The sequence below is a fragment of the Triticum urartu genome, chromosome 2 (assembly GCF_003073215.2).
Source record: "Triticum urartu cultivar G1812 chromosome 2, Tu2.1, whole genome shotgun sequence".
NCBI classification, from domain to species: domain Eukaryota; kingdom Viridiplantae; phylum Streptophyta; class Magnoliopsida; order Poales; family Poaceae; genus Triticum; species Triticum urartu.
In genome coordinates, this window is record NC_053023.1 from 720,025,427 (window position 1) to 720,043,280 (window position 17,854).

General features: G+C 42.1%; 1 pseudogene; it reads left to right on the forward strand.

Annotated features, from left to right (window-relative positions):
• The first annotated feature begins 8,414 nt into the window (after window positions 1-8,414).
• LOC125538174 lies at window positions 8,415-17,358 on the forward strand (annotated as a pseudogene).
• The last annotated feature ends 496 nt before the right edge of the window (window positions 17,359-17,854 follow it).

Genomic DNA, 17,854 nt, shown 5'->3' on the forward strand with positions numbered 1-17,854 from the left:
TATAGCTCCCGGGGGGTTCCGGTAAACCTCCCGGTACTCCGGTAAAATCCGATTTCACCCGGAACACTTCCGATATCCAAACATAGGCTTCCAATATATCAATCTTTATGTCTCGACCATTTCGAGACTCCTCGTCATGTCCGTGATCACATCCGGGACTCCGAACAACCTTCGGTACATCAAAACGTATAAACTCATAATATAACTGTCATCGAAACCTTAAGCGTGCGGACCCTACGGGTTCGAGAACAATGTAGACAAGACCGAGACGTGTCCCCGGTCAATAACCAATAGCGGGACCTGGATGCCCATATTGGCTCCTACATATTCTACGAAGATCTTTATCGGTCAGACCGCATAACAACATACGTTGTTCCCTTTGTCATCGGTATGTTACTTGCCCGAGATTCGATCGTCGGTATCCCATACCTAGTTCAATCTCGTTACCGGCAAGTCTCTTTACTCGTTCTGTAATACATCATCCCGCAACTAATTCATTAGTTGCAATGCTTGCAAGGCTTAAGTGATGTGCATTACCGAGAGGGCCCAGAGATACCTCTCCGACAATCGGAGTGACAAATCCTAATCTCGAAATATGCCAACCCAACATGTACCTTTGGAGACACCTGTAGAGCTGTTTTATAACCACCCAGTTACGTTGTGACGTTTGGTAGCACACAAAGTGTTCCTCTGGCAAACGGGAGTTGCATAATCTCATAGTCATAGGAACATGTATAAGTCATGAAGAAAGCAATAGCAACATACTAAATGGTCGGGTGCTAAGCTAATGGAATGGGTCATGTCAATCAGATCATTCAACTAATGATGTGATCCTGTTAATCAAATGACAACTCTTTGTCCATGGTTAGGAAACATAACCATCTTTGATTAACAAGCTAGTCTAGTAGAGGCATACTAGTGACACTCTGTTTGTCTATGTATTCACACATGTATCATGTTTCCGGTTTAATACAATTCTAGCATGAATAATAAACTTTTATCATGATATATAAGGAAATAAATAATAACTTTATTATTGCCTCTAGGGCATATTTCCTTCACTCTGTGGCCTCAGATGGCACGATCTGCTCCAGTTCTAAGGACATTGCAGCAACAGGGGCCATCTCCTGGGTGTGATCTGATGACGGATTTAAGTCATGTTCATCGGGGCGAGGGGGAGCGATCGCTGCGGTCTCAAATCCATTGAAGATCAAGTCTCCCCGGGTATCCGCGACATAGTTCAAGCTTCCGAATCTGACCAGGTGGCCAGGGGCGTAGCTATCGATCTACTCCAGATGGCCAAGCGAGTTGGCCCGCAATACGAGGCCGCCGGACACGAAAATCTGTCCGGGGAGGAAGGTTTCTCCTTGGACAGTGTCACTATAGACGATTTAAGGGGCCATCGAACCCTTTGTTGATGGCACAGGGGAACTCTCAATGAAAGCACCAATGTCGGTGTCAAAACCGGCGGATCTCGGGTAGGGGGTCCCGAACTGTGCGTCTAGGATCGATGGTAACAGGAGACACGGGACATAATGTTTACCCAGGTTCGGGACCTCTCTATGGAGGTAATACCCTACGTCCTTCTTGATTTATATTGGTGAATATGGGTGTTACAAGAGTTGATCTACCACGAGATCGTAATGGCTAAACCCTAGAAGTCTAGACCGTATGACTATGGTAATGAATGTATATCCTTTCCGGACTAACCCCTTCGGTTTATATAGACGCCGAGGGGATCTAGGGTTTACATAGAGTCGGTTACATAAGAAGGAATCTTCATAGTCGGTCGCCAAGGAGAGTCCAATCCGGACACGGGTACAGTCTTCGGCCTTCATGTCTTCACAGCCCATCAGTCCGGCCCATGGATAACAGGCCGGACGCTTGAGGACCCCTTAGTCCAGGACTCCCTCAGGGTCCACGAGGCAGGGGGGAGTGCCCAAGGGGGTAGGGCGCGCCCTCCACCCTTGTGGGCACATGGTGAGTCCCCCTTGTGTGTTCTCAGTGCCAATAATTCTTAAATATTCTAGAAAAAATCATATTAAATTTTCAGGGCATTTGGAGAACTTTTATTTTCGGGGTATTTTTTATTGCAAGGATAATTCAGAAAATAGAAAGAAAATACTATGTTTACTTTATTTAATCTAATTAACATAAAGTAAAAGGAGGGTACAGAGAGTTGTGCTTTCTAACTTCATCCATCTCATGCTCATCAAAAGGAATTCACTAACAAGGTTGATCAAGTCTTGTTAACAAACTCATTCCGAATCGCATGAAACCGGAGAAATTTCGAATAACACTAGGTTACCTCAACTGGGATATGCACATCCCCAACAATAAGACTATCATATTTCTTCTTGGCAGTAGGAAGAAGAAATTTAAAACCTCCAATAATAATCATTGAAATTTTTCCAATAGAATTGATACTATGGACTTGAGGTTGTTTCCTCGAAAAGTGTACCGTATGCTCATTACCATTAACATGAAAATGGCGTTGCCTTTGTTACAATCAATAACAGCCCCTGCAGTATTCAAAAAGGGTCTACCAAGGATAATCGACATACTATCGTCCTCGGGAATATCAAGAATAACAAAGTCCGTTAAAATAGTAACGTTTGCAACCACAACAGGCACATCCTCACAAATATCGAGAGGTATAGCAGTTGATTTATCAGCCATTCGTAAAGATATTTCAGTAGGTGTCAACTTATTCAAATCAAGTCTACGGTATAAAGAGAGAGGCATAACACTAACACCGGCTCCGAGATCACATAAAGCAGTTTTAACATAGTTTCTCTTAATGGAGCATGGTATAGTTGGTACTCCGAGATCTCCAAGTTTCTTTGGTATTCCACCCTTAAAAGTATAATTAGCAAGCATGGTGGAGATTTCAGCTTCTGGTATCTTTCTTTTGTTTGTAACAATATCTTTCATGTACTTAGCATAAGGATTCATTTTAAGCATATCAGTCAAACGCATACGCAAAAAGATAGGTCTAATCATTTCAGCAAAGCGCTCAAAATCCTCATCATCCTTTTTCTTGGATGGTTTAGGAGGAAAAGGCATGGGTTTCTGAACCCATGGTTCTCTTTCTTTACCGTGCTTCCTAGCAATGAAGTCTCCCTTATCATAACGTTGATTCTTTGATTGTGGGTTATCAAGATCAACAGCAGGTTCAATCTCTATATCATTGTCATTGCTAGGTTGAGCATCAACATGGACATCATCATTAACATTATCACTAGGTTCATGTTCATTACCAGATTGTCTTTCAGCATCAGAAATAGAAATATCATTGGGATTCTCAGGTGTGTCTATAACAGGTTCACTAGAAGCATGCAAAGTCCTATCATTTTTCTTTTTCTTCTTCTTAGAAGAACTAGGTGCATCAATATTAGTTCTCTGAGAATCTTGCTCAATTCTCTTAGGGTGGCCCTCAGGATACAAAGGTTCCTGAGTCATTTTACCCCCTCTAGTCATAACTCTAACAGCATTATCATTTTTCTTATTATTTAATTCATTGAGAAAATCATTCTAAGCTTTAAGCACTTGCTCTACTTGAGTGGTAACCATAGAAGCATATTTACTAATAAGTTTAAGTTCACCTTTAACTCTAGACATATAATCACTCAAGTGTTTAATCATATAAGCATTACGTTTCAATTGTCTACCAACATAAGCATTGAAGTTTTCTTGTTTACAATAAAATTATCAAACTCATCCAAGCATTGGCTAGCAGACTTATTACGAGGAATATCACCTTCATCAAATCTATAGAGAGAATTTACCTTCACAACCTGTGTCGGGTTATCAAGACCATGTATTTCTTCAATAGGTGGTAAATTCTTAATATCAGCTTTAATACATTTTTCTTTCATAATTTCTTTGCCTCTTGCATATCTTCAGGACTGAGAAATAGAATACCCCTTTTCTTTGGAGTTGGCTTAGGAGTTGGTTCAGGAAGTGTCCAATCATTTCCATTACTCAACATATTATTCAATAGCAATTCAGCTTGATCAACTATTCTTTCCCTGAAAACACAACCAGCACAACTATCCATGTGGTCTCTAGAGGCATCGGTTAGTCCATTATAAAAGATATTAAGTATTTCATTTTTCTTGAGAGGATGATCAGGAAAAGCATTAAGTAATTGGAGAGGCCTACCCCAAGCTTGTGGGAGACTCTCTTCTTCAATTTGCACAAAATTATATATTTCCCTTAAGGCAGCTTGTTTCTTATGAGCGGGGAAATATTTAGCAGAGAAGTAATAAATCATATCCTGGGGACTACGCACACAACTAGGATCAAGAGAATTAAACCATGTTTTAGCATCACCCTTTAATGAGAATGGAAATAACTTAAGGATATAATACTAGAGGGTTTTCTCATCATTAGTGAACAGGGTGGCTATATCATTTAATTTAGTAAGATGTGTCACAATAGTTTCAGATTCATAGCCATAAAAAGTATCAGATTCAACCAAAGTAATTAACTCAGGATTAACAGAGAAATCATAATCCTTATTGGAAATACAAATAGGTGAAGTAGCAAAAGTAGGGTCATATTTCATTCTAGCATTCAAAGATTTTTCTTTCAGCTTAGCTAACAGTTTCTTAAGATTATATCTATCATTGCAAGCTAAAAAGTCTCTAGCAGTTTCTTCATCCATAACATAACACTTAGGCACAATAGGCAATTCATATCTAGGGGAGAATCTTCATCATCACTTTCATCAATATTATCAGTTTCAATAATTTCATTCTCTCTAACCCTAGCAAGTTGTTCATCAACAAATTCACCTAGTGGCACAGTGTTATCAAGCATAGAAGTAGTTTCATCATAAGTATCATGCAAAGCAGAAGTGGCATCAACAATAACATGCGACATATCAGAATGAATAGCGGGAGTAGGTGTCGCAAGTTTGCTCAAAACGGAAGGTGAATCAAGTGCAGAGCTAGATGGCAGTTCCTTACCTCCCCTCGTAGTTGAGGGAAAAATCTTGGTTCTTTTATCTTTCAATTTCTTCATAGTGATCAGCAGATATAAATCCCAAGTGACCCAAAGAATAGAGCTATGCTCCCCGGCAACGGCGCTAGAAAATAGTCTTGATAACCCACAAGTATAGGGGATCGCAACAATTTTCAAGGGTAGAGTATTCAACCCAAATTTATTGATTTGACACAAGGGCAGCCAAAGAATATTCTCAAGTATTAACAGTTGAGTTGTCAATTCAATCGCACCTGAAAGACTTAATATCTGTAGCAAAGTATTTAGTAGCAAAGTAATATGATAGTAGCGGTAATGGTAACAAAAGTAACAGTAGCAGCTTTGTAGTAATTGTAACAGTGGCAACGGAAAAGTAACTAAGCAAAGATCAATATGTGAAAAGCTCGTAGGCAATGGATCAGTGATGGATAATTATGTCGGATGTGATTCCTCATGCAACAGTTATAACATAGGGTGACACAGAACTAGCTCCAGTTCATCAATGTAATGTAGGCATATATTCTGAATATAGTCATCATGCTTATGGAAAAGAACTTGCATGACATCTTTTGTCCTACCCTCCCGTGGCAGTGGGGTCCTATTGGAAACTAAGGGATATTAAGGCCTCCTTTTAATAGAGTACCGGAACAAAGCATTAACACTTAGTGAATACATGAACTCCTCAAACTACGGTCATCACAGGGAGTGGTCCCGATTATTGTCACTTCGGGGTTACCGGATCATAACACATAGTAGGTGACTATTGACTTGCAAAATAGGATCAAGAACTCACATATATTCATGGAAACATAATAGGTTCAGATCTGAAATCATGGCACTCGGGCCCTAGTGACAAGCATTAAGCATAGAAAAGTCATAGCAACATCAATCTTAGAACATAATGAATACTAGGGATCAAACCCTAACAAAACTAACTCGATTACATGATAAATCTCATCCAACCCATCACCATCCAGCAAGCCTACGATGGAATTACTCACACACGGCGGTGAGCATCATGAAATTGGTGATGGAGGAAGGTTGATGATGATGATGATGGCGACGAATTCCCCTCTCCGGAGCCCCGAACGGACTCCAGATCAGCCCTCCCGAGAGAGATTAGGGCTTGGCGGCGGCTCCGTATCATAAAATGCGATGAATCCTTCTCTCTGATTTTTTTTTCTCCCTGAACGTGAATATATAGAGTTGGATTTGAGGTCGGTGGACCACCAGGGGGGCCATGAGGCAGGGGGCACGCCCAGGGGGGTAGGCGCGCCCCCCACCCTCGTGGACAAGGTGTGGGCCCCCTGGCCTTGATTCTTTCGCCAGTATTTTTTATATATTCCAAAAATATTCTCCGTTGATTTTCAGGTCATTCCAAGAACTTTTATTTATCCACAAAAATAACACCATGGCAATTTTGCTAAAAACAGCGTTAGTCCGGGTTAGTTCCATTCAAATCATGCAAGTTAAAGTCCAAAACAAGGGCAAAAGTGTTTGGAGAAGTAGATACATTGGAGACATATCACCCCCCCCCCCCCGCGCGACCCTCTCCCTTGGCTGCCGCCGCCGCCCTAGAATCCTGTCGGCACGTGCCGCCCCACAACCCTTCTGGCTTGCGACCCTCTCCCTTGGACGGTGGCACCGTCGGCCCCACAATCCTATCGGCCCGCACCGCCCGACAATCCTTCCGGCCTCCGACCCTCTCTCTTGGCCGCCGCCCGTCCAACAATCTTGCCCCCCCCCCCGCGACCCTCTCCCTTGGCCGGCACCGCCGCCCCAGAATCTTGCCGGCCCGCGCCGCCCCACAATCCTTCCGGCTTGCGACCCTCTCCCTTGGACGGCGGCGCCGCCCCACAATCCTGCCAGCCCGCGCCACCCCACAATCCTTCCGGCCTCCAACCCTCCCTTGGCCGCCGCCCCATAATCCTTCCGGCCCGCGACCCTCTCCCTTGGCCACCGCCGCCCCACAATCCTGCCGGCCTGCGCCAGCGAAAACCTTGGGGTTAATGCATCTTCATTTTGGAAATTGAAATACACAAGCCTCAAATTTTTCCTACTCTTAAACTAAACTTCAATTGTTCGCATCGCACTTCCTTCTCATTAGTTAGTGGTATAGTAACTTCTACTTCGACATCATGGGCAATGGTACCCCTTTCAACTCCTATGCCCCAATTGCCATAATTTTTTTGATCTTATTTTTGTTGATGGATTCTAAATAGTCTTTCTTTTCTAATTTAATTTTATATCTACAATTGCAACCTTTTATTTGTGATTATTTTCCTAATTTAGATACATATTTCTTTCCATATTTGAATAACTTGGCAAAACAATACCTTCCAGATTGTACATTAAGACTAAATAAAATTCTGGACCTTATTTAGCAGTGGCCTTAGTTGCTCGTCATTTAGATCAACCATCACTTGTAGGGCTCAAATATGTTAATACACTTAGCACACGCATAGTACCTTAGTTGCTTGTCATTTAGATCAAAGCCGCCTAGGCACCTACATGTTGTTTCGGCATATGCATGTGATTAAGAAGGATTAACAACAGATGCAATTTCATTATTGGGATCATGTTGCTTTTCAAAATGAATGATGAGCAATTAAGGTACTATGTAGGTAAACTTATGAAGTATAAAAAAATTCATTGCTTGCAAGAGGAAGCTTCGACCAATGTTGAAAATAATTTGATTATACATTAAGACTAAATAAAATTCTGGACCTTATTTAGCAGTGGCCACAATACTATTGTATGATGACTTTCTTTGTTGTCACATCCAAGGTACTTCATCTAGGTTAATCTTGATTATAAAACTCAACTTGCGTATTTCTTCCGTGAATTATTAAAAAAAATTGGCCTCACAAGATTGGTTGGTTACAAACTTTAGAATTGAAACCTTTTTTTGCACTTCTTTGTTGTGAGGGTCAATGAATGTCATCTAGGTGAATCTTGACTATAAAACTCAATCCTCTTTTTTATTCTCTGAATTACTCTAAAGTTTAACCTCACAAGATTGGCTGGTTAAAAACTTTAGAATTGAAACCCTTTTCCCTCTACTTTGAAGGTAACCACATGATGCAATGGTCGGATCAAAGTTAACCGGTTCCAAAATTAAGATGAAGTGAATAGACCATGCATTGCTATGCAAATTTGAGTCTCTGTTGACCTCCAAATAATTTGAAACCAAATAGGATCTAACAATGGTTGCACCAAAGAGACATGCGAGATGTCAGAACTAGATAGAGGCACCTTTAGCCTATCAAAAGGTTGATTGCAGTAATATGGCTATATATTACCTCTAGGTGATTCCTAGTGACAGAGTGAAATATAAATATGGTGCGACATTTATTAGGTACTAAACATGATTTACAAGAATGTAAAACAACACATTATATTTCTAATGCAATCATTTTTCAAATGATGATATGAACTCAGTCGTTGGTCGCATATCTCCGTCGGCCCGTACAAGTCTATGGGATGGTGTGATCAAACTTCAGGGAATCGCGGTGTTTGTGCTCGCTTTCTTTAGAAGGTAAATAAGTACCATGATTATGCTTTCAAATGATTTTTTTACATCATTCTTACCATTGATTTAGTATAATGTCTCATTGTTCTGTCTTTAGACAAGTAACATATTTTGAATCGATAACAGACAACCTTATACATGTAAAAATGATTGTTGTTTTGCACTTACAAAAATTGGTTTTTTGCTAAAAACATCTTTCAATTTGTTACAATAGTAGCTTAAATATCATGGAGGATGGAGCAAAAAAATTTCATTAAACTATTAACCACAATAGTAGCTTCTAAATTGATGTGGCTTCCTTCTATTAGTGTCTTACGTATGAGTGAAAAACATATTCAATCTTAAAATACAACAAATAAATGAGAGCAAAAAGGAGTATTATTAAAATTTATGCACGTCTTATATACTGAAATGAGACTGAAGAAGCAATATGCCCTTTAATCATATATGCAGAGAGGCATGCATCCATTCAGTAAATGTTTGAATTGTAAGCATGAACTTGTATGTTGTACCACTTACAATGATCTGTTCTACCAATTGGTCCACAATTAATTCACTACTGCTGGGAGCATGTATCATCTGAATGGCTTTGTTTTTTTGTTCCCAAAGAGAATTCATAACTCATAAATTGACCACCATTGACACCACCTACAAAAGAGTGGCTCAACATTCTTTATCAATTCCTCCCTCCTTTTGATATCCTCTAGCGACAGAACAAACAATGTGAGACACAACTTAATCAACTATCATATATGCAGAGTAAAACACACCGCCTCATGCTTACTCAAGAACATGCATGGTGGACCAAGAGTTGAAAGTGAAGTTTTAATAGAATTTTAAAATCATCGATGACAGATCAAAAGCAGATTGTGAAATTTAAACATCATCAATGAACTCCATCAGTCAACTTCGTCGTTGTTTCTATCCACCTTGACCTCCGCGGCAAGAGGCTTGTGCCACCGGTGCGATGGCGGACGGTAACCTCCTCCTCCTTGACTGGACGCAGCCATTGGGAGTGAGCAGGGCAAGACAACGGTGCCCCAATGTGCAACCGTGTGAGCCCATCGTCGATGCTCTCGCTGTGCACCCCTGCCACGAGGTGAGGCTTGCGCGCTCCCCAGCTCTCCCATCATATTCCCTTTCCCTCAATCGAGCTCATCTCCTTCATCTCCTACCCATGCACCCATCGCAATGGGATTGTCGACTTGTCCTCCATAGAGCCTCCTCTGCACCGCCGACAGCATCCTGGCTAGGCAGCACACGCGATAGTGTGTGCCTGGGTACTGACCTTTCTGCAACACATTCGACGAAGTCTTGCCCTACAACAGTGGCGATGAGCGTCTGATTGGATCCGGATACTGCAGATGTCGTGGCGGCTGCCATGTGCAATGGAGAAGGCGTCGGCTTGCATCAGTAGCTCATGTCATCAAGCAGGTGCCTCCATCAATCCATCTGCAAGGAAAGCTGATTCGGCTACTTAGCTCACAAGCGCCTCAATCGATCTGCCGATTTAGCTAGCTTCTTAGGTAGCTAGATTTGTACGCGGGTGTTACCTTGGCCTCGTGCTCTGTATGAAGCTAACTTGGCCTCTCATGATCCATATGAAGCATCCCATGGGATCGACCTCCTAGTCCGGTGGCTCCATCAGTTCCTCCTCTACCTCCATGGGAGCCGCTCCCTTGTGAGCCAATATTTAGAGGGGAGGGGGTAGAAGGTGACGATGGATGCAGAGTTCTCTGAGTCTAGGTCCTGACTTTTTGGGGGTCAATCTAGGTACTTAGGTGTGAATGGGGATGGGGTAGGCCGAAGAAGGCCCAATGCAGCGATTGCACGACATACCAAAATGAACGGATAGAGAACCAATAAAGGATCCTCCCTTTTAGATTATTCAATTTAATTAATTAATTATATTATACCCTCATCTAACTTATGTTTAATATAGAAGCGATCAATCTCCACATGCTTCGTTCTATCATGCTGCACTGGGTTGTTGGCTATGTTGATAGCTGATTTATTATTGCACCACACCTTCACAGGGCCCTTTCTAAGTACTTTTTAGTTATGACAGGAGATTTTTTTTGTTTTCCTTAACAGGAGATTTCTTTTCAGTTCTGACAGGAGATTTCTTGGTCACAACATCTTACTAAGGCCTACTGTCATGGCCCTGTACTCTGCTTCAGTTGTCGGTCTAGACACAATGGATTACTTCTTTCTCCATGACACAAGGTTCCCTCCAACAAAAACACAATATCAAGAAGTTGATATTCTATTATCAAGGAAATTAGCCCAATCAGCATCACATTACCCCTCTACATTCAAGCCTTTGAACCATAGGCCTCTTCCAGGACTCCATTTTAGATAGCGCAATTCTATGTGCTGCCTCTAAATGCCCACTTCTCAGTTCATGCATGTAGCGGCTCACCACTCACAACATAGGATATGTCAGGTCTCATGTGGCACAAATAGATGAGTCAACCGACAAGCCGCCGGTAGCTCTCTCGACCGGATCTCCTGAATGTGCACATAGCTGATGGTTTTGCTCAATCAGAGTTGACACAGCTCGGCACCCAACATACTTATCTCGGTGAGCAGATCCAATACATATTTTCTTAGAGAGAGAACTATTCCTTTAGCAGAGCTTGCAATCTCAATTCCCAAAAAATAATTGAGTTGACCTAGATCCTTAATCTCGAATTCTTTTCTCAACATCACCTTCAGCCGACTTATCTCTACATTATCATCTCCAGTGATAACAATACCATCTACATAAAATGTGAGGATGGTAATATGACTCTCTGAATGCCTATAGGACACAATATGATCCCCATGACACTGTTTATAACCCATGCTACATATGGCTCGTCAGAATCTATCAAACCACTCGGTGATTGCTTGAGACCATACAAAGACTTCTACAATTGGAACACCTTGTCTGTGGTGCTTGGACTACCAAAGCCAGGTAGAATCTCCATATAAACTTCTTCCTGGAGATCTCCATGCAAGAATGCATTCTTGACATCCAACTAATGCAATGGCTAGCCAAAGCTAACAACACAAGAAATAAGAGTTCTTATTGTAGTCATATTTGCAGTGGGTGCAAAGGTTTCATCATAGCCAATCCCATAGGTTTGGCCTTAGCCCCTTGCCACTAGTCTCACCTTGTACCATTCTACTTTCCCTTCCAGGGTTTGCTTCACGGTATACACCAACTAGCAAGTAACTTCCTGCTGGAATAGAAACAAAATACCGTGTCTTGTTCTTTTGAAGAGCTTCATTACCTCCATCATGGCCTCATACCACTTTGGATCCTGTATTCCCTTGGGGTCACAACAGATTGTAATGAAGCAATGAAAGCTCTATACCCTGGCGACAGTGAGTCATATGCCACATAGCTTGCAACATCATGCTCAAAATTGTACCTTCCAAGAGGCTTTCCTGCTTTAGCTTGTGGTTCTTTCCTACTTTAGCTTGTGGTTCTTTCCTTGAGGTAATAGGAAAATTCAATGAATCATCACCTATGATACATGGCTCACTCTTAGATGAGTCCACTTCAATAGGCATTGAAATTGGCTGTTTAAACTGGCATCAACCAAGGAGCTCATAAACACCAAACTAACCGGAAATGATGGAACACATAAGACCAAATACAATGCGATACACGAAGTGTATTTCACAGTGTCGATCCATTTGATAGGATGATAAGTTCCATCAATGGCGCGCTTGAATAATCTTTTTATGCATAGGTGGGTGTGGAGCATATGATTCAAACTCACTCCACCTTCCGGTGACATGTGCTAATGCTCCCGGGTCTAGTATCCAGTTGGAATAAGAAGTTTTATTTGAGGTACCTTTGCCAATATGAGCAAGATTAACAAGATTCCCTAGAATTGTTGTTTTTCCACTTTGGTTTGGAATTTCTGCAGTCCTCCACTGAGGGTTTAAGCATCTTACTTGATCCTTTTGCACTCAAAGTTAGATTGCCTTTTTTTCCTCAAACAAATGAGTGGATTTTTCATGTAGCTTCTTAATTCTTTGATTTCCCCCATTGTTCAATGTCACTGGAAAGCTCCAAGAGCCTCTTCTCTTCTGCTCTATTTGATCTTCTCTTGCACTTTACTTGAGCAACAATAGTTAAAAAAGCAGGTTCAGTGCAGCTAGCACACCAATGCCATGAATCCACCACGCTGCTCCCTGTCACAAACACCAACTAGAACTCCTACTAGAAGTTCTCCTTTGCCTTCTTTCAGCAACCAGCGGAAAAAATAGCTCCTTCTCTCCACTAACAGATTCCGACAACACACCTCTTCTCTGCTTCTTGCTATAGTACTCACTGCACCAGCACCGCTACCTCTAGGGAGTTAATGCTCAAAACCACCACATTTATGGCTAGGTTACTCCAAAACTACCGCTTTTGTCAAAAATCACAAAAGACCACCACTTTTGCGCCAAGTGGATAACAAATCGCCACTGATTCGAAATTGAGCGCGTCTAACAGCAAACCTGACGGTTAGGACTGCAGATGTGGTGAAGACTAATCCTAGTCGATCTTTGACCAGCTGAGGTGGACGGGGGTCCCACCTGTTAGCTCTCCTCTCCTTCTCTTATCTCCTCTCCTCCTTCCTTCCAACAGGAGCGATGGACGAATAGCAGCGGTGGCTGACCCTTCTAGCTCTAGCGACGTCGAACCCCCGCGCGCCAGCATGCTCTGGCGTGGCCGAGCCGCCTCTCCCCACCCCCCCCCCCCCCCCCCCCTCTCCGGTGAGGCTGAACCCTCACGTGCCCGCGCCCTTACTCACTCCGGCGAGGCCAAGCCCCCGCGTGCCTGTGCCCCTTCCTCCCTACGGCGAGGTCGAGCCCCCCCACGCCCGCGCCCCTGCCAGCTCCGGCGAGGCTGAGCCATCGCGCGCCCGCTCCATCAAGGTCGAGGCACAACCCGCCCTCCCTCCCTATCAAGTGTCGGGTGGTCAGTCACCGCGACGACGCCTTGCGGGGTGGATCCGATAGTTGGTGCCGGTGGGAGCTCGTAGGGCGACACTGTAGGAAGGTCGAGCGTAGGGGAGGCGACACTGCAAGCACGGGGGAGGCCGGCAGGCGTGTGGTGGGCTTGATCCTCGCGTCGAGGTCCGGGCACTAAGACGCAGGATGAGGCTGGAGCAGGGCGAAGCTTCCTGGAGAGGCGAGCGCGAGGCGGCGGCGCTTGCCGGAGGGCACCCCTCCTTTAGCTTGGCCTCAGCCGCAGGTGGATCTGGTTAGAAGGGGAAGGAGTGAGAAATTTGAGGAAGGAGATGTGAGGCAGACAAGTGGGACCCCCGTCCACCTCATCTGTCAAACTTTGACCAGGATGTTGATTGGTAGAAGTTTGCATCGTGCTTCTAAGTTATGTAACTATTTTACTACTCAATCCAATCAAATCTCCATTTCCTTACATAATAGGTGTTGAAGCCTTCAACTGTAGGACGTGAGATGGTTTTGGTCCTTTAGGCATCACTTTCATAATAGTACAGGGACAAAACATACATTTTCTATTGGTACTAATGGGGCATAATGTCAAAAAAGAATTCGATAGCGAGAGGCCAATGAGGTCAAACTCCAACAAAACGAGCCTTTCGTCATATTATTGTATGAATTACAGAAGCTTAGTTGTAACATGTTAATTATTTCAGGGTTGAAACATTTCCTTGTTGCAACATCTCCACTACATATGATTCTATTTTTTATATGTAACACGAGTTTGCATATAAACATTTCGGGATTTAAAGATTTTTGATACTGGTCATCAGATAATGTATATTTCCGTATGTATATGTGGACTTCTGTTCATTTCTTTTTCCTGCTCAATTATTCCTTGTACCATTTTTAAGTGGAAAATAGTAGGGAAGACACTACCGCGCTTCTAGAAATTGTTTGATGGAAAATGCACAATGGAGGGTGGGCAGCCAGAGCTACCATACAAAGTATCTAAGTACAATTGCATTCCCTCTTTGAGGCTGGGTTTTGCTCTCTACGTATCGTTAGCAAAGTATTCTTTGAACATCCTAAAACATTCATGAATGTTAGGTATGTCACCATCAAATATGATAATGTTACTGTGATTCCATTAGCTCCAGCATACAAGAATAACCATCTCAAAGAAGCATTTGTCTTGGTTCCTGTGTTTACTTCTTCTAACATATCCGTGAGTTGCATGTCCAAATTCCACTCCTGGTTCAACATCCACCAATTTTTTTGGCCAAATCACATCCAAAAAATAAGTGTTCGGTCCTTCCCCAGAAGATCTCTATTATAGAGCCTGTCAAGTAGGAGTCAGAAAACAGCCTATGTTTATATTCACAATATGGCTTCCATATCCAGGACATAGGGGTGGGATAAGGATCATGATTGGTTGTAGTCCTGTAACTTTGTTGCTGGATAGTTTTGTGGGCAAGGGTCTTTTTTCCGGCAACAAAGTTGTTGCTGGAAAGACCCTTGCCTGCAGTGAGTTTCTAGGAACCATCATCATAAAAGTAGGTCAATTGATCATGAATAATTACAAGGTTGTTGCATTGGGAGGATGGCATAGAAGACAGGGGAGGGTGAAACATGTCACATATAGATTCATAGGTTAAGGCCTTCTGAATGGTGAACCTAACAGTATCATATCTCCCAACATCACATTTAGCCAAAGACTGAAATTGGTCCCATGGAGACATATAATCTCTCCACCAAAAGGAGAAGCATCTGCCAAAGTGTTGTGGGGGAAGACATGTCAGAGTAATGAGCTTGCTAGATGAAGTTCATCCAAGGGATGTTCTGCTTGTTGAAGAATATGTCTACTCTCAGATGAAGTACCTCTACACCACATGACTTAGGTCTACATGCAAGACCTCATTTGGCAAGACATTTACCTTGCTATCAATATATTTGCCTACATAGATAACATTTGTACCATTTTCATAGTGAAGGTTTGAAGAATAACAAAATTGATATATATGGCGCTTTAATTGCTTTCTATAAGTTAGAATTAATATAATTTGTCTTTGTACGACAACACATGTCTTCAGTTGATCAGATTATGATAATCTGATGTGCACAGTGTATTTGTTTGTTTCCACCATAATCATACAGTAGGAATATACTTGTTTCCTAAATTGAGAAACAAATATTTAGTTGTTGTGAATGGTGGATGTTCAAACCATGTTGTTTCTTATTATAAGATATCCATGTGTTATTTTTGAAGTGAGGAAAAATTCAAGATATTGTCTGGCCGAAAGCCATAGAAATCGAAAGAACAGTGAAATGGGGGGATTTTTAAAAATTCCTCAAGGATCTTCGTCACTCTCAAAACCGGTCGATAATGGTAAGATTATTTTCTTACATTATAGATGATTCATCCTTGTTGTTATGATTTGACATTCTCCCCCTATAGGATTATTTACTATTGTGCTAAAATGAGTTTGAAATTGTATGTGACATACCTAGATAACTACTCTCTCCATTCCTACATATAAGACTATTTAGAGATTTTAATATGGACTACATACAGATGTATATAGCGTATTTTAGAGTGTAGATTCGCTCAGTTTGCTCTGTATGTAGTCCATATTGGAATCTCGAAGACTTTATATTTTGGAACGGAGGGAGTATGTGTTTTGTAGCGTCAGTTTTCTTTCATCATAAGTTTTACTAGTTGATGAAACATCACAGAAATAAACCTGAACTAATATTTACTTGCAATCAATATTCTATTAGGTAATTTCCCTATGCTTCAATGCTGAGTCTTCGAAAGATGGCTTAAAGGGAATGAAGGAGGTAACGTTGACACTTGATTTTCCATTTCCATTCTTTGTAAGGTATGGACATTCAGAATATTATGTTTAAGGTATTTATGACACTGATGCAGGTTGCAAAGATATTAAAAGTGAACAAAATAATTGGTTTAGCAACAATAGAAGATGATACATGTATTTATGTATGTCCCGGACAAAAGGAGATAATAACAGCCCTTCAAAAATATGGTTTCTAGAAAGGCGCGTCAGCAGTCCATACAAACCAAGACTCATTCATCGGTTTTGTTGTACGGGACCGAAGATCACCGGTAAACACAAGCAAGGGAGAGATAAGCATTGACAAAATACAAGAAATTTGGATTACTCATGTGGAAGCACAACACAAGTGATATATGGTAAGCTTGTATTATCTATTAGTCCACATACATGGAAGTCTTGTTCTCTCACTGTCCTCCTCTGGTAGTTGCTGATCGTGCCCATCATCCTTCTCTTCTTTCAGATTAACGATCATACCCTGTTCACCATCTTCATGTTCCAGTAGATGATGGCATATATTTTCGGTGTCCTCCTCTGGTACTAGCAGAGCAAGGCGCATATCATCCATATCCTCCTCCTGGACTACTAAGTCATGACTTTCATGCTCGGGATCCTCCTCATGGAGTACCAAGTCAAGGGTTACATCCTCGACATCCTCCTCATGCCCCAGAATGTCAAGGCGCCTTCCACTCGCATGCTCCTTGCGCAAGAGACCAAGGTTTCATTTCCCATCATCCTCCCAATTTTGCACCAGGATATTTGAGGCCCTCAACTGGTCATGGAAACAACAATGGTATTTCTCCTAACTAGCATCATTGGATGTTTAGCGAATGGCGTGAGACTGACTATGTTATTGCAGGTTCACTACACTGGAGGCCACCTAGCGGTTCTGCTCCTGGTCATGTGTGGCCTCCCATGTCGCACCCAAGGTCCGGGAACGATCTTTATGGTTTTGAAAGATCGAAAGGTTTCTCTCGCTCTAGCTCCACATATTACTCTAGATACGACAATGGCTCAGGTAGCAGGTCTCGCACCTAAAGTCATTGATGAAAGCGTAGCCTTGTCCCAAACAACATTGTGAATGATTTATCTGAGATTGGTGTATTCAGAAGTACAAGCCAGACACCAAGACATGGATTCTTGTTTCCTTTTCCTTTTGGACCAGTTACTCCCAATATCTACAGAACAGAATTCTTGATGTGTACAACGATGTATTACTATGTACCAACTGGCATTGCTGCATGTATCTTAGGATTTGGTGCTCAATGATATTATTATGTATTTTTCTGGATAAGCCATAGGAAGTTTTCTTCTGAATAGTTGAAGTATGTCATAGTGAACTACTACGGTATGGTAGATACTAGATATGGCGATGGAACAAGTCCTCTAGGTCTCCTCCCTGTCCTGGCGGGCTTGTTCTACTAAAAAGCTTGTCAAACGCCTCCCTCCTTGTCGACTGCCAGAGAGCTTTCGCAGGATGCCAGCCGGTTGCCCAATAAGCTTGGCTTCGAATATAAAATCCGCAGTTGGAGTT